The sequence below is a fragment of the Sphaerodactylus townsendi genome, linkage group LG11 (genome assembly GCF_021028975.2).
Source record: "Sphaerodactylus townsendi isolate TG3544 linkage group LG11, MPM_Stown_v2.3, whole genome shotgun sequence".
In the NCBI taxonomy this organism is placed as follows: domain Eukaryota; kingdom Metazoa; phylum Chordata; class Lepidosauria; order Squamata; family Sphaerodactylidae; genus Sphaerodactylus; species Sphaerodactylus townsendi.
The window spans coordinates 57,314,307-57,332,376 of NC_059435.1; the positions used below are offsets into that span (position 1 = coordinate 57,314,307).

General features: G+C 43.4%; 1 protein-coding gene across 14 annotated transcripts in view; it reads left to right on the forward strand.

Moving 5' to 3' along the window:
- The window catches only part of KIAA1217 (KIAA1217 ortholog), a 443,164-nt gene that overhangs the window by 376,427 nt on the left and 48,667 nt on the right, over window positions 1-18,070 (forward strand). The window contains exon 1 of one of the 14 annotated variants that reach the window (XM_048510270.1): window positions 9,873-10,072. The exons of the other annotated variants lie outside the window; for them this stretch is intronic. The gene's annotated coding sequence lies outside the window, so the exon portion shown is untranslated. Of the gene's footprint in view, window positions 1-9,872; window positions 10,073-18,070 lie in introns of those variants that run through there. 14 annotated transcript variants of the gene reach the window in all.

Consider the following 18,070-nt stretch of genomic DNA (forward strand, 5'->3'; position numbering starts at 1 on the left):
GCGTTGTTCTCCTATGTCAGGGGTCTGCAACTTGCGGCTCTCCAGATGTTCATGGACTACAAATCCCATCAGCCCCTGCCAGCATAGCCAATTGACCATGCCGGCAGGGGCTGATGGGACAGACATCCATGGTATCTGAAACTCCCACGAGTTTGCGAACCCCTGTCCTCTGAGCCTCCCAAGGAGAGTGTGATTATCTCTGAACCCAACAAGAACTTAAGCTTTATGATGTGTTATTTGCAAGTCACCTATAAATTTGAACATTTAACCCAAATGTTGTTTGTACCTCACCCTGGAGAGTTCATATGCAAATTTGCACTGGTAGGTGGCCAGTTGTAAATTTTGCAGCAAATCTCTAGATTTTATTTAATTCTCATAACAAAAAGTTGCCTTTATACAAAACCAGCTTCATTCCTAGTTGATATATTTATAGTAACAGTACAGATGCAAGTTTGGAATTAAATGGGCCTGAACTGTGGGAAGACGCAAGTTCAAATTTCTTCTCAAATGTAAACCTTGCTGAGAAACTTCAGCAAGTTAGAGAATCTGCTATATGAAACTGAAAATGTGGGCTCTAATCTACAAAAATGTACACTGTAATAAAATTAACGTCTATATGCCTCCTTTCTGTCCATTCAAGGCTCCCAAGGCAACTGCATTTCGTTAGTCTTTAAGACTCCTGTTTATTTTTACATCACAGCTTTGCTGTGAAAGATAAAATGAGGTTATATCCCATATGACATTCTGTTCCTTGTAGGAAAGGTGGGATGCAAACACGGTAAATAAAGGGTTTCTCATCTTGACTGTTACACTGGTAACCTTTTGCTGAGGTGAATGTGAATGAACACACACAGATGAAACAGATAGGAAAAAAGAACAGAGGGGAAAAATAGGTTCTTCTTTTCTTCTTTGCTGACAAGTGGGATGCGGGGAGGAGATTAGAGACTCTTAGCTTTTGTCAGGACAGTTCGAGACATCATCATGTTGATCTGAAGGAAGAAAATGCCTTCTATTTTGAGGCAGGCAGAGAAAAGCAAATACATGTAGACTGAACTTTTAGAGCTTACTTTAACACCTAGTGATTGGAATCTTCAGTTGTTGTCCTCAAGTGGCAGCCACTGTTTACAGGAACACCAAATTCCAGATGGTTGCCGTTGTGGTTATCTTGGATCTTACATGTTTTAAGAAACACAGGCCTATACCCAAAATGGCAGCCCACCATGTTGACTTGTTACCTTTTGCTATTGTAATATAACTGAACTGCATCCTGTTGTCATTACCCATATTTTCACATCATTGTCTGCTGCTGGGTGAAGTGGAGGAACAGTGATGTAATGACATCAGATCTAAGTCAGTGGGGATAGGATGACTTCAGATGTGGCAGCCATTTTGGAGGTCAGCCCTATGATTACTGTAATATGTGTTTTTCTGTGAAACTTTGTCCTACTCTCACCTCTCAATGTAACATACTTGCAGTTATTATCAGACTTATTTATCTACAAATGAACATGATGAGCCCCCTAGAGCCCTTGTTTCTCTCAGAATTTATATTCTGCCTTTCATCTTGCTTATAGCCTGTTTGGCCCCTGGGTCATATCAACAAATCTGGGCATGAAGTGAGTTTAGGATCTATTATCCCTGAAATATGTTCTCAAAGAAACAAGCTCATTTACTGACAATGTCTCTACTCGTGGCTGTTTGGAACCCTCTATTTTTACTCACATGTGTGTGCACGCATTTTATACTCCAGATTATACTACATTCTTTGTTCTTGAATCAGAATGTCAAGGTGACAATAGACCAGGGCACCAAGACACAGTCTCCTGGCTTAAACAATAGTTATTTTTCTTTAAAATTTATGTTTGAATTTAGTGTTGACACTACATTGCTAACACATTCCTCCCCTGATCCATTATCAAAACTGGCTGGTCACCCCCACTATGCAGTACACTAGCTGAACAGTTTGGCAGCAGTTGCTAAACTCTGCCTCTCAGAACACAGAATTTTGCTTGCTCCTTGAATCGTAAAGTGTTGTCTCTTCTTTCAACTTAAGAAGCTTTTAGGAAGTGCTAGATGGTAAAGAGAGGGAAGGCAGCATGCCATAGTAGCCTGATCTTGACAGATCTTGGAAGTTTAGCTTGGATGGGATCCCACCAAGGAAGATCCTGCAGAGGAAGACAATGGCAAACTAAGTCCTGGAAGCTCCTTGCTGAGGTTGCCATCAAGGACATAGATAAGGGGGGGTTCATGGGTTCAACCCCCTCATTACATGTGTGGCTTGCTTGAGCACTCCCCTGCCGCAGGGTAGGGCTCTGCCCCTGCTGGCCCCTGCCTGGAGACAGGGCTCTGCCCCCCAGCCCCCCCACACGCTGAGCCAGCAGCTGGCAGCCCCTTCTGCCCTCCACCGGCCTTGCCCCCAGAGCCCCGCCCCCTGAACCCACCCCATAAAAAATCTATTCCTACATCACTGGTTGCCATAAACCAGTTGCAACTTGATGGCAAGTTGGACTTAGAAATGCCATCACATCTAATTTATTCCTAAGTGAAACACAGTTAATAGCCTCAAATTATGAGGGGCTTCTAAATACAAAGAATGTTTTAATATATATCAGTGTTACAGTAGCACAGTTGTTATGGGTGTGTCTCTGTGTGTGTGTGTGTGATTGTGTGTGTGTAATGCTGTGGTTAAGATTGCCAACTTCAGGTTTGGAAATTCTTGAAGATTTGGAGGTGAAGCTTATGCAGGGCAAAATTTTGGGAGGAAGAGACCTCAGTGGGATAAAATGCCATAAATTCCCTCTATAAAGCAGTCATTTTCTCCAAGGGACCTAATCTCTGTATTCATCTGGAAATGACTTGTAATTCCAGGAGAACTCCCAGTCTACCAGAAGGTTGGCAAACCAACAATGGAGGTCTCTCCAACCTGGCAGAGTTTAGGACCTCAGAATAACTTAATCCCGTCCTGTTTTCTGCCCCTTTCCATAGTTGCTTTCTTCATCTCTGACTGGGAAAAGGTGGCATGATTATTTTTGTTCATGGCCCTAAAACTCAGGGCCGTTTTTAAACTCAGCAAATTGTTTTTTTTTTTTTAAAGTAAAAGAGAATAATTTGTACCAAACCGCAATGTCTCAAGGAGCGTAGTAAAGATATTTGCAGAGGGACAAAACGAGGTCAGTAATGTGAAGTGTTTGGTGTAGAATTAAATATCTGATTTATATGGATGTTATTTTCTAACTGGTGGCCCATTCCTCACAAAGCCTGAGGTAGTTGTAACCCTTCAGAATGGTGCCCTATCCTTCCATTTGCTGTCTCTATGCGTGACAATGTGGAGGACACAGAGGGAGAAGGCCTTGTTTTCAATATTAGTGCATTCAAAACTAGCTAATAGGAACTAATTAAATTCCGTACGTTGCAGGGCAAGATAGACAAGGCTTGAGGGCTCCTGATAAAGTAATTAAAATGGCGGTTGATGCATGAATGGTTTGTATGTATTATCAGAACCGTGAGATTGAATTATAGTCGCAGCAACCCATCAACTCATGCATTATTTATACCACTGTGTCTTAATATGTTTTTTTTAAAAAAAACAACAACACAGCGAGATTAGTTCTGTAAACAGTGTTTTTTTTAATCTGTCTCAACGTCGGCCTTGGAACCAGTTTTGGACGGGGCTTTCGGCGTCAGGAACTTGTGAAAGTGTGACTCAGTTTCGGCAGATAAGAGTTTATCTTTCCTGACACTGATTGACTATAGTGAAGACCATCCCGACTGGAGAGAAGTACTGGCACCAAAATTCAATAATACTGGCATTTGGGTTGAAAGCCACTATTCTGCCACCTCTAAATATTGCCCCCAAACATCTGGCAGGTTCCCTAAATGTTGCAGTGCTTTAACCAGATACAGTGAATATTCATCTTGGCAGGTTTTACTGTGATCACCCTTCCATTGCGATTATTATCATAGGTTTGAAAATTCCTAAGGAAGCCTCTGCACACAGAAGCCATTGGGGCAGGGGTAGGGTATCCAAGTTCAGGTTGAAGATTTGGAGATGGAGTCTGATGAGTGCAGGTGTGGAGAGGGGAGCTTAGCAGAGATGGGGTATCCATTCTCTGAAGCTGCCATTTTCTCCAGGGAAACTTATCTCTTTTGTGTGGAGACAAGATTTCCAGTGGAACTACAGTGCCCACCTGGAAGTTGGCAACTTAGGAAGAACAGATGGCATGAATGGGGCCTCCTTGTGCAGACATTTATTCATGCAAGCCTCAATATATAGGCACCTATGTATGATGGACAAGGGCATACCATACAACATTTTAGTAATGATACATGTTTACACCACTTTCCACCCCAAGAATCACTGCCTGCAACTTCACACATGCACACACATTCCTGCACATGTATCCTACAACAATCTGTGGAAGGCTAGTCTTTTGCATTCTTTGCTCTGCAGAAGCATAGCCATCATGGATTTAGATGCCACAAGAGGGCTTGTTCTTTGGTAATTAATCTGTTGAAAAATGTAATTGTCCTACAATATACCGTTGATCAGTTCTTTCATGTAAAGCTGAGCCATTGCCGTTTGTGAAACGTTAGCCTGGATAAAGCTGTAGGGTTGGATCCTGTGACTTTCCTTCTGCTAAGCCAAATCATATGACTGAAGCTTTCAATGGAGAAGGACTTTTTCTAATGGAGAAAGTCATCCTGTGATGGGGGAAGGTCTTTCTTTATTGAAAAAAAATCTTTCTCCGTGAGAGAAAAGGAGTTATATAATCCATCCCTGAGTGCTCAAGTGCACTTGTCCACTCAAAACACATATCCGTCTAATTTATCCATTTATCCATTCAGAGATTTAACTTCTAGAAGCCCTGAGGGTGGAAGCTGAAACCCAAAGCATGGCAAAAACAACTCAAGGGAACCAATTTAATAGAGTTTTAACAAGCCATCCACAAAAGGCAAAAATAGGGGTAGTGATTGGCCAGATACAGACAGCAGGGAATTGGGGCCATCCCTACTCCTTGATCACAAGGAGAACGCATGGAAGGAAGTGTGAGCCTGCCGTTACTTGCCATCACTGCAGATAAGGATGATGCGTGTAGCAGCCCTCAGTGGTTATTGGATGAGATATTCCTTTCCATGCCATTTTTTTGTTGTTCAAATCTGTCTGGTGGTATTTGAAAGCTTGACCCACATATCCTGACATGGAGGTCTGATCTGATTTGACCTGACATAGCCTGACCCCTCTTCTGTGCTAGGGCAACATCACACTGATTGAGGATGGTGACAGATGAACTCTTGTTGCCATGGTGACAGCAGCACAGTCCCCAGCATGTGGGAAGTGTGTTGATGACCCTTTTTGCCGCTCCTCCGCTGGAACATGAGGCAGCTGCTCCTCGTGACTTTTGGCAAATACTAAGAAGGGATGCTTTGTGTAGCCACTTCGTACAGATTCATTTGTGGGGAGGCAAATGAATGAAGCAACGTTGGTGTTTTGGTGGCTGGAGAGCCTGCTGAGATCCTTGGTATTTAAGTTTTTGCTTTTATATTTTGCCTTTGTTCCATCATACAACTCAAAATACCTGACTTAGGAGTTACCAAGAGGTTTCCTATCCACTGACCACCAGACACAGAAGTTCATTCCACACATGCAGAATAATGCACTTTCAAACTGCTTTCAATGCTCTTTGAAGCTGTGCGGAATGGCAAAATCCACTTGCAAACAGTTGTGAAAGTGGTTTGAAAATGCATTATTTTGCGTGTGCAGAAGGGGCCAGATATTTGACAACTCTCTGTTTCAAATGGTACTATTCACACCATTGCTGGATTGATTTTTTTAATATGAACCGTTTCTAATTCCAGTGTTAAAGAACTCACCACATATTTTTAAGGCAACAAAAGAACCAAGTCTGAATACCATTCGCCCCACCCTTGTCTGCCATTGCAAACAAGTTTTCTTAGCCTTCTTGATATCTTCTTCTTTGACCAGAATGGAGAGGTGATATTCAGTCTTGATCCCCATCTGGTATTCCTCAAGTCGCTGGTTCTACCATGTACTTGACCCCTGATACTCATTCACTTCCTGTCCCTGTTTTCATTGACATGTACTTTAACCAGTCCACTGTTCCCACTGAGCTGTAGGGCTGAACCATTTAATTCTTGCTCCCAGAAACTGTTTACATAACAGTAAGATAGGGAGTGTGTCTACCTTTCAATAGGGAAGCTTTTGTTAATCTTGGGGCTTGCTTTGGGTTCATCAGATAAAAGGCACAGGAGAAATGAGCCTCCAAGAAAACAAGAATGCCACACAAAAATATGACCAAATACCAATACATCAAAGCTATTTCTCATTTTCTTTGGTTCAAGATGGCCAGCTCTGCATTTTCCAAGGGAGTGATTTTCCAAGGGATCACTGAGACAAAGTGCAAGTCATTCGTTATGGCATGTCCAGTTAGTTCATCCTGGTGGTCAAAAGAAAAGTGGTGATAAATCTGGGCAGGAGGAGGATATGGTTTTGAAGCAGGAGGAGGATATGGTTTTGTTGGGGAGGGGGGACTGGAAAAATTCAGTTAAGTATTAAAAGCAGTTGCCGCTTCATCAATTGTTAGGCAAGGCACAAGAGAGGAGGAGCTTTTTTCCTCCATAATACTAGAATTTGGGAGCGTCCACCAACACTGATGGGCAATAAGTGCAGGACAGAGAAAAGGAAGTAATTCTTTATTCAATGAGCAATTGAATTGTGGAATTCACTGCCAGTGTAGATAGTGATAGCCGTCAACTTGGGCCCCTTCCGCACATGCAGAATAATGCACTTTCAATCCACTTTCACAGTTGTTTGCAAGGGGATTTTGCTATTTCACACAGTAAAATCCAGGTGCAAAGTGCATTGAAAGTGGATTGAAAGTGCATTATTCTGCATGTGCGGAAGGGCCAAGGTGTCACTAATCTGGTTTGAGCAAGCATTTTCTCCTGGGCCGATTTTGTATGCAAAAATTGCCCCTCTGTTGGCACGGGGAATGCCCCCATGCAATCAGGAGTTTTGCACAGCCCCTGGTGCTGCAGTGTGGCTGCCAGGTTTCTGCCCCCGAGCTGCCCCACAGCAATGGCTTTGCTCCGTTAATTTCCTTAACTACAAAGGTTGGGGTCCTTTTGAAATGCCCCTTTGTTGCTCCGGAGGCTTCCACTGCTGTGCAAAACTTCTCTTGGAAGGCTTTAAATAAAGGCTAGACAACTCCATAGAGAATAGGTCCATCAATGACTACTAGTCATACCTTGTTTTGTTTTAAAATGTTGTCCTGTTTTATATGCCAATAAAGGCTTGTGTTGTGTTGTGACTACTAGTCACAGTGGGCCATATTCAGAGTCAGTAAACCTCTGAAGCTCAGTGCTAGAAGGCAACATCTGGTGGAGTTGCTCTGTTTATTGACTCTGTTCATTGGCTTTCCACAGCATCTTGTTGACTACTGTGTGAAACAGGATGTTGGGCTAGATGGAGCATTGGTCTGATCCAGTGGCGCTCTTATGTTCTCACAAGTTAAGGTGGCACGATACTTCCCTCAAGTTACCCCACAATTAGAGCCGTATAGCAGTATCACATTTGTAAAGCTGTTTAAATCTCTTTGAAGAGAAAAAATAGCATTAACCCAGGAAATTATTTTATGACAGCAGTCTCCAACAGATGACTTGTGAGCTACCAGTAGACCTCTAGCTGTGGGAAATTAGCTTATGCATCCCTTAGAAGACCCAAGAAAATATGACACAAAGATGTGTTCTTAGCTGATAGCTTCATTTTCTATGCTTTTCCTAGTTCTGTTTCTAGGATGGAACTAGCAGATGGAGGAGGTAGTTTGGGATGTTTTTCATTATTCAGAAGTAGTTCTCCTGAAAGAAAATATTGGAGACCTCTGATGTGTAGTAGCTCATGCATTTTTTTTCTTGCTTTACCTTGGCTGCTTTACTGCTAGGGAATCCACAAACTCCTGATTATAATGACAAGCAGCTAATTTTAAACAAACAGTGGCGAATCACTGGGGTGATGAGTGAATGGAGCAAACTTGTTGCCTCTGTGATGTTAAGAAAAGCATTTGTGCCAGCCAGTGAAAACAGATGAATGGTACTGCTGGGACAGGCTGCTAGTCTGTCTGATTTAGCATTCTGTTACTGGAGCCAGCCTGATTCCCAAGCAAGACATGGGGAGGATCTCTGTCCCCTTCTGCACAGGCAAATAAGAAGGGTTGCAGTCAGGATAAAGCAACCTGTGTTTCTGTTGGCACATTTGGATGCCTCCGTGCAGGCAATGGACGGAGCTCACAGAGCTCGTCTTTGCACGAAGGCATGACTTTTTTTACCTCCCTCTCTCCGCTGCGTAGCTACACAGGCAGGCAGGTATGGACCCTCATGGCCAAGCTGATGTTCCTGTGACCCCAAGTGGCTATGCTGCTACAAGGCGGGGGCTGTAAAAAAAAACCAGGAAGTGTGGCCAATTAAAGCACTTCCTGGCTCGTCGTTCACTTGCGAGCAGCTGCAACCCGCAGTAAAACTAAAGAATCGCGGATAGTGCAATTCTTGGAAAACCCATTTTTGGGGGGGAGACGCGGGGCAGACTTGCACTATGGGCGGCAACCGTGTGAAGTTAACCCCTAAAATGGGTTTTATCCCATCTTTACTCTGCATTTATTGGCCCGTGCAGAAGGGTCCTTCGAGTTAATCCCAACCATGTTGTAGTTACAGAGTATCTAGATCAGCTCCCCCCACTTCTTTCAGCCTGCAAGGGCATTTGGAACTCTGACATGGCATGGTGGGCACAGAAACAAAATGGCTGCTGCAGAAGGTGGTGCCTGCTACAAAATGATTGCCAAAGTTTAATTTCAGTAGCACAGTGAAGATTCTTGTGCTTTAGTGGCAGCTGCTGTCCAGACAACATTTTAAAAAATCTGTACAGTCAATTAAATCTCCAATCAGAAGCCAATCAGAAGCCTACCTGGCTCCTCCTCCTTCCTAAAAAGAGTTGGTTGGCGCCATGCCCACCAGTGGTTATTATCCAGAGATGCAGGAGACCTGTTCTCATTGTATGCCTAATCTCATAATTTTTAATCCTATCATTCTTAACAGTCACATCTTGTGGGAAAGAATTCCATAGACTGCTAATTCTGTTACATTTTAAAAGTCTGTCTGTCTGTGTGTGTGTGCGTGCCCATTTACACTGCAAGGACTTTCCTTATAGAGGAAGAGGGTGACTCAGCTATTGTTTGAAATAAATGTGTTGACACTTGCTTTTTTTTATTTTACTTTTTCCCCAACCCAGTTTAATTGCTTGTGTAATGTTCTGCAGATAGCAAAATTGATTTATGATGGCTGCCCAAAGTTCAGCTTGGCAAAGCAGCAAAGGTAACTAGTTAATTAGTAGTCAGCCTTCTAGTTCAAGGAGAGGAATGGTTTCTCACTTCATGGCTTGCAAGCAAACTGGGCTGTTTTGTTTTTGGAAGCTGTTCCAATCGGACGGGCCATGAGGTTTTTCTTTAGGCTTCTGGCGTCTTACTTTTATTGAAACATAAGCACTTTGAGACCCTGTGCTTTTATTGTGCATGCCATGAAAGCTACTTCATAGCTTAGTGGAGTTGTTTATCTGCTTGTTCCTTGCCGGTTTCCCCCTCACTTGGGAAGATTCTCCAGGACTGTGTTGTTTTTTTCAGGTTTATTGCCCTGGTATACACGTGGCTTGTTCCGCATCTGATATGCAAGCTGGTATTTTGCACAGTTTGTGGCTGGATGACATGCCAGCGATGTAGGGGGGGGGGGGGCGTTATTTGGTGACCGATTTCTAAGGGGAGGAGAATCTGAAGACTTGTCATGTGGAAAAGTGCTTTTAGCCTATTGAAGCAGCGCTGTTTGGAGGATTGGAGGAAGCAAGATGACCCACGCTTCATGCAAGCAGAAGGACTGAAGAGCCTTCTGAAGAACGCATGAAATCTTCTCCCAAGAAGGTGGATGTGAGAAAGTCTCGTTCCACAACGAGCCTTTAAAACTTGGACAGCAAAAGATATGTGGATTGTCCTCTAGAAATGGTGATTGCATTAACGTAAGTGGCTTTCATTATTTCCAAATTAAGAACTTTGAAGGGAGGACTGTCTGCCTTGCAGTTTCTCCTGTGCCTCGGTGTGTTTTCAGCTCATAGAAGTGGCTACATTATTTGTTTTATCAACATCTAATAAATAAAGGCATTAATAAAAGGGTCTGAGAGACAACAGCTAAGCTGAAAGGAATATTTGGGGGAAAGATTCTTTTCATTTGTGTGCTGATAGCTATAATAAAATTATGAATGGCTGTGATTTGTAGGCAAGAGGCTAGCGACGTTCCGATTTCCTTGACTTTAGGAATGAAATGAAAGCACTCCAGCAGGGAAATAAACTGTCAGGGGTCTGATTTATTTTCCCGGTGGGACATTCAGTATTGCAGAGGTACTAAATTGTTGTGTATTACAGAGGGCACGTAAGAACAACACTTGATCCAAGCATGCATACATAAGAATTGGCTTGGGCATGAAAAACAATGGAATTTTTTTTAAAAAATAGGCAAATAGTAGTAACAACCAGCTGTGTATACGCGTGCGTGTGTGTGTGTGTGTGTGTGTGTGTGTGTGTGTGTGTGTGTGTGTGTGTGTGTGTGTTAAAGGTTAGCTTGAATGTCTCACTCAGAATCTGAACAGGCAGTTGCCCCATAATATGCTATGGAGAGTTAGAAATGCACCCAGTAAAGCATCCTCAAAAACAAGTTGGGGTGTGTAATTACAGATCTGTCAGACAGCACCATTTCACCAAAGATTGAGTACTGAGGGCCAAACTACGCATCGATCACGCTGTTATCCTACCCTTCTCCCAGAATCTCAGGGCAATGTATTTGTTTCACCTCCATTTTGTCCTCATAGAATTGCTGTGAGATAGATTAGGCTGAGAGAGTGACTTGCCCATGGTCATCTAGGGAACTCTGGGGCAGAGTGGGAGCTTGCACCTGCTTGTAGTCTGATGCTCTGTCTGCTATGCAGCACTGTAGCTTTCTGTGATTATAGCTGAAGACAAGGAATTTAGCTGTGAAGAAGAGTGAGGTGGGAAGGTGAATCCTTCCCCTTTGCATGTCTTCTCCAGTCTGAAATTTCCCCCCACATCTTTGACACACCAGGACTCTGATTCAGATTGGATCCTCTCACAGTGGTTTTTCAAGGCTGACATACACATCAGGCACTCCAGTGATGGAACACCAGCATTTGGCTGTTAAAACAAATCAATTTCTCTTTGAGGAATAGTTAATAACAAGCAAGAGACCCACAAGGATTAAACGGTGGAGGGGATTTCATTTTCCTGGCCCTTCCTGCACAAGTCATTTAGAACGTTTCCAGAACAATAATGAAATGTTTCGTCCTTGGACTTCCGCACTTCATTTTCCCCCATTGGCAACAAAAATGTTTCAATAACCTCTTATTCCATCGTTTCTGAAAACCCTTTAAGCACATTTTCCGCTGAAACATTTCTAAGCTAGCTTCCCTTGCAGTGCGGTCAGACTTAAAATGTTTTAGCTTTCCTGCCAAAAAGCCTGGCCGTTTTCCATGCCCTCATACCGTCACCCAACTTTCCCCTTGGTACCTTGTCCATTATTGTGCGTTCCTTACTTTATTCCTTTCCCTCACCTTTCTTCATTTTCATTGTTTCCTGTGGGCTTTTTGATGTTTTGGTGGATTAAGGAAGCATCGATTAAACAGATCTACAAAGAATCAAATAAGTGGATCAAAAAGCATTTTTTCTACAAATTAGCAAAAAAATAAATATTACGACGGCCATAAAATATTTGGAGGGGTGAGTGCAGACAATCATCATGGTAAAGGGGGGGGGGGATCAAAAACATTCTGGAAACGTTCTACACAACTTGTGCGGAAAGGACCCCGACCCTCCACTATTTCCTCTTTCCTTTCTCTGGCATCTTCCATAGCCTTTTACTTTTCCTTGCTTCCTTCTGCCCAACACACCCACCAGCAGTGGCATAGGAGGTTAAGAGCTCGTGTATCTAATCTGGAGGAACCAGGTTTGATTCACCGCTCTGCCGCCTGAGCTGTGGAGGCTTATCTGGGGAATTCAGATTAGCCTGTACACTCCCACACATGCCAGCTGGGTGACCTTGGGCTAGTCACAGCTTCTCGGAGCTCTCTCAGCCCTACCACCTCACAGGGTGTTTGTTGTGAGGGGGGAAGGGCAAGGAGATTGTCAGCCCCTTTGAGTCTCCTGCAGGAGAGAAAGGGGGATATAAATCCAAAACTGCTACTCTTCTTCTTCTTCTTCTTCTTCTTCTTCTTCTTCTTCTTCTTCTTCTTCTTCTTCTTCTTCTTCTTCTTCTTCTTCTTCTTCTTCTTCTTCTTCTTCTTCTTCTTCTTCTTCTTCTTCTTCTTCTTCTTCTTCTTCTTCTTCTTCTTCTTCTTCTTCTTCTTCTTCTTCTTTATGCTACCTTTCCACCTAATCATATCCACAAGTTGGTGAACATAAAAACATTTAAACTATTAAAATACAGTTAAAATGTAACATTAAATTGCAAACCCATGGCACTTGCAGGAGGGCCATTATCCATTCTTGGGGGTGTGAGAGACGTTCACGTGCTGGTGAAAGCCATTGATAGATTGATAGTCTCCTTGGGGAAGGAGTTCCAAAGTTTTGCTCAGCCTTCACCTTTCCCTCCTTGTCTCTCCCACCAGGCAGGAAAACTCTGGCTGAGTTGCTACATGCCATCTTTCAGGCTCTGTTGTAGGGTGCTAATTGCCAAGCTTGGCCTCAGTTGCTCTGTGTAGTAACTTCAAAGACTTGAATGGGCACCTCACTTTCCCCTGTATCCCTATCTGCCCATTATTCAGACTTTTCCTCCTCCTGGCAGCCTCCAGACCTTCTGCCCTTTCCCTATTCCCTTCTCTCCTTCTCATCCACCAGCCAACTTTTTATATGCTATCTTTGGGTATATTGAACATTTATATGCTTCATTTATATCCTGCTTTTGTCCACAATAGGGATTCAAAGCAGTTTTCATCATTCTTCATTGTATCTTCACAGCAATCCTGTGGGGTAGGTTAGACTGAGAGAAAGAGAGAGGGTGGATATGCGTGAGTGTGACTGGCCCAAGGTCACCCAGCAAGTTTCCATGGAAGCGTGGAGATTTGAACCTGAGTCTCCCAGATCCTAACTCAGGGGTCCCTAAGCTTTTTGAGCCTTCAGGCATCTTTGGAATTTTTACACAGGGTGGTAGATGCAATGAAAAATGACTTTCACCGGAGGAAGAGCCAACCATAAAATGTCAGGGAGCAAGGTTTTACATAATTCTCACAGGCCCGTTATGCACAGAATGCTTACCTCAGGGCTCGTCATTGCGCGGTGTGGTTGTTGTGGGGTCTCCTTGTGTTTCTCTGCTTATACACAAGGAGGCAATCACTGTACAGCTTGTCTGCTGAACTCTCCTGGGTCTGGTTTTCCTGGCTTGCAGAGGGCATTTTGTTTATCCCTGTATCCCCTTCCCACACTATTTCCTCTTTCCTTCCTCCTGGCAGTTCCCATATCTTCACTTTTCCCTGCTTCCTTCTCTCCATCCATCCCTCCCACCTTCCTTTTATCTGCCTCCAATCTTCAGCTATATTTATTGTTTATTTACTTCATTGTTATCCTGCCTTTTTCTACAATAGGGACTCGAAGTGGTTTAAAGCACTCTCCTTTCGTCCATTTTATCTTCACAACAATCCTTTGAGATAGGTTAGACCAGTGGTGGCGAACCTATGGCACGGGTGCCAGAGGTGGCACTCAGAGCCCTCTCTTGTGGGCACACGCAAACAGAACTCATCATGTGGGGGGGATCGCCCCCCCCCCAATCTAGGCTGACCTGGGCCACTAGGCTCGATTATTAGCATTAAACCGGCAAAGTGGTTATTCAAGCCTAGTTTGAAACTAACCACTGCACAACACTGTCTTTCATGGGACGGCTGTTGTTGAATAAGAGCAAACAGATGGGCCTGGGTGAGTCACACAGCTTGCATGGTAGCAATTCACCCAGTGGATGTTGTCAGGCTTTGCCCCAATGAGTTCTTCCTCAAAAACAGCCCTGGAGAAGGCCCTGCTCCCTTCCCAATGCCTTTTCCTGACTGAAAAGAAGTCTTGATGATGAAGAAGAGGAGTTGGATTTATATCCCCCCTTTCTCCCCTGTAAGGAGATTCAAAGGGGCTAACAAACTCCTTTCCCTTCCCCGCTCACAACAAGCACTCTGTGAGGTAGGTGGGGCTGAGAGGGATCTGAAGAACTGTACCTAGCCCAAGGTCACCCAGCTGGCGTGTGTGGGAGTGCACAGACTAATCTGAATTCCCCAGATAAGCCTCTGCAGCTCAAGCGGCAGAGCAGGGAATCAAACCCGGTTCCTTCAGATTAGAGTACGCCTGCTCTTAACCAGTACACCACTGCTGCTCCTGATAATACTGTAGTGGTTGCCTAGCAACGGCCACTGAAGGCATCTGTTTCTAAAAGCTACAGGCTTCCTCTATCATTTGTAGGGGTTTAACCCCCCCCCCCCATTATTTGTTTTTCATATTTTTCTGCAAAGCTGACACTTTTCTCCGTTTTCTCGTGTTTGTGGAAAGATCTGTCTTGTCTGTCCATGACCCCATTCATGTGTCCTGCACTGTACATTTGTCAATTTTTTTTCATTTCATTTCAATTGTATTTGTACCCCGCCCTATCCCTGAAGGGCTCAGAGCTGCTAACAACACAGTAAACAGTACATTCCAACAATATAACAAAATACGTAATAACAATAATAAATACCTATGGCTAAATAAACTAATTCCAGATGGCGACTTGATAACACAGGCTATATAACTTTAAAAACCTAAAACAGCAGCATTAACAAAGGTACAGCTAAATCCATACAATACCTAGTAACTTAAAAATAAATCAATACGTACAATGGATCAATAATTTAACAACATCAGAGCAGCAATACACAACAACCAATAGAAGTATATTGATACATCTCAACAATGCTATCAACGCATCAATATACAATATAAAACTTCACAACAATACATAACCAATAAGCTACTAACAAGACAACCAATAACAATACAATACAAACATTTCCAATAACTAACTGGGTAAAACTGCCAATTCCCTGAGAAACTAAATTCATCACTCTATGGTAACTAAGCTGCAAAGAATAACCTTATCGAGATTACTTAGTACCCTTTACTACTACTCCAACTAACATAGGAAAAATCCATATAGCCGCCCGTCCCTTTAACTAAATAGCCTAACTAATTCACTAACAATTCCTAATAGCCTATACACCTAATAGTAACTACACTGAAGGAGGGGGCAACAAAAATGGCGATGTAGAAGTTCAACACGGGAAGGACAGCATCTCCTTCAATATTTCCGCCGCCAACCCTGTTGTTTAGTCCATTGTTGGCCACCCGTTGGGGGTCACCGCCGGCACATGCCTGGTGTGTGCCCGCCATGTGTTTTGGCATGCAGGCATACAATTATCAGCCATGGCAATCTCCATCTGTTTGCTATCTAGAGGGATTATCTGCAAAGGAATTTTATCTTCTGTTAGTCCACAAGAGTTGTGTTTTTCTGCTGCAGCAATAAAAGAGTGGTCTTCAATATTGTCGTTTGCTTAGCCTGCTTCACCTGACGCATGAAGTGACTGAACAGGGCATGCAAGTCCTGCAGTGTCAACACGGCTTCGGGCTTTGGTTCATTTTAGGTTACTGTAGTGGACTGAATTCTCCCAACAAGAAGAGGCAGCTCTTTGGTTACTCCTGGACTACGTGCTCATATGGCCACAATGTGATCACTCCATGCAAGATTCCTAGTGATCTTGAGTGAAGCACCCTTGGAGAAAGTATGTTAGGATTTTGCTAAGGAGAGCCCTATTCGCAAGTAATGTGTTTCAGTTACACATCTGGTAAATTTTAAGGGTAAGCTTGAGAATGTAAAGTAAAAACAGTCTCTGGGGACTAACTCGAATTTGCAAACAAATATACCAAGCACATAGAAACGTAGAAAATCAGGATTACTGCTCTTTAATGAGTATCTTGTAGATCTTTGCACATGTTGCTTTCTTTTTGTGAGTCTGGGCCTCCTGACAAATCTGTTTTCCAATTATTTTTGCTGTTGCTCATTATTGTCCTGTCCCTGCCCCTCTCCAGTCCTTGAAACTTCAGTCCTTCTCTTGGAACCCTAATCATAAAGGTCCTGTGGAGACTGATGGCTCCGATTATATCTCTCTGTATACTCTGGCATGAGAATTGTCATCATGATGAAAATAATCTGGTGGGTGGAGAAGGGGAAGAATGCTTTGGTAGAAATGCAGACTAACCTTTGATTGCTACGCAATGGGTGAAACCCTCGGTCAAAGTCAAAACTGTGAGAAGGTAAAGCCTGAATCACATGTGAAGCACACCTCGAGTGACCTGGGCTTCTTGGCGGTTTCACCTGGTGTAATTTTGCATAAGTTGGAACTGGGCTGTTTTGAATCTGATTCCAAAGTTATCAAATGAAGTGCTAAGGATTGGAGGTGTGTGTGATGAATGTCTTCAAGAATGCTTGGTATCACTGAATGTCCTTCAACCTCCATTCTCCACAAAGAAATATCCCGGTACTCTTGGGGTGTGTTCTGAAGGTATATGATATAGCAAGTTTGGTGATCAGTTCTAGGTCTGGTCAGAACCCCAGTAGGACACCAGCTTGGACCCCCCATGTTTCTTCAGCTCCTTGGAAGAAAGGTGGGGTGTACAGTAATTTATGTATTCATTGATCCAACTTTTATCCCACTCTCCCCAACAAAAAGTTGGGCTTAGAGCAGCTAATCGTAGTCTATATAATTAAATAAAACAGGTCACACAAGCCAATGTAAAGCTATAAAACCCAAGATTAATAAGATGTCTAAATTACAAAAAGATGGCATCCTCAGTCTTCCCTTAACAAAGGAGAAGGTGAGGGAGGGAGGGAAAGAGTAGAGGTGTCCTTTAAGGCGGGGGGGGGGGACTGAGGGTGCATGGAAGGCATGGCCACAGGCAACTGATAGCAGCTGGTGGCCACAGTGGCAGCTGAAGCAACCCAAGCAGGTTTGAGGTGAAGATTCCAGCTCCACACTTACACTCACTCCTGGGTGGGGGAGGGGGAGGGAGCAGCCAAATGTGTCCCTGTGTGTACTAGCAGCAGCAATATAATAACAGAATAGGTACAGCACAAAACAAATAGCAGGGGATCATTCGCTGAGAAAGTCCAACAGGGAGGCCAACTGATGTACAACCATCGCTGCCCTCAAACATAGGCCCAATGTAATATTATCTCCATCCTAGAGCTCTGTGGAACTGAATCAAGTCCCTCAGGGCCTGAGTTTCATCAACAGAGAGTTCCTCCAGGCTGGTGTCAAGGCCGAAAACCCCTGCCTCTGATTGAGGACATATTCTACCAGTATAACCCTTATGATATCTGTGGGTGTGTTATTTTAGCTATTAGATTTTCTGTTTGGGAGGGTTCAGTGTGTAAAACTGATCTGACATGAATATAGGTTTTCAGCATATCTGGATGGCAGGTGATCAATGTGGTATAATCCAAATGTGGATTCTTCTGAATCATCCGCAGTTCACTCTTGGATTCTCAGTGTCCGCATTTCAATTTTGCATCAGGAGATTTGTGTGATTCTCCCCTCACCTTCCACACAGAAGCACCCATAAAGCTGTCTTATCAGACTATTGGTCCATCATAATCAGAATGTGCTCAGACACACAGCAGCTGTCTGGGCTGTCAGGTACATTCTTTCAAGTCACCTGCGGGCTGGTCTCTTTTAACTGGGGGATGCCAGGGATTAAATCTGGGATCTTCTGCTTTCAAAATAAGAGGCTCTTCCATTGAACCACAGCTCTTCTACTGTATCTCCCAAAATAGCATGATATGGTTCACTCTTCTGGATACATGAACATGCTTATGTTGTTTTTTTTTCACTTTGTGGAACACATCAAAATCGGGATCTAATATTCATTGACTGGACTCTGTTGAT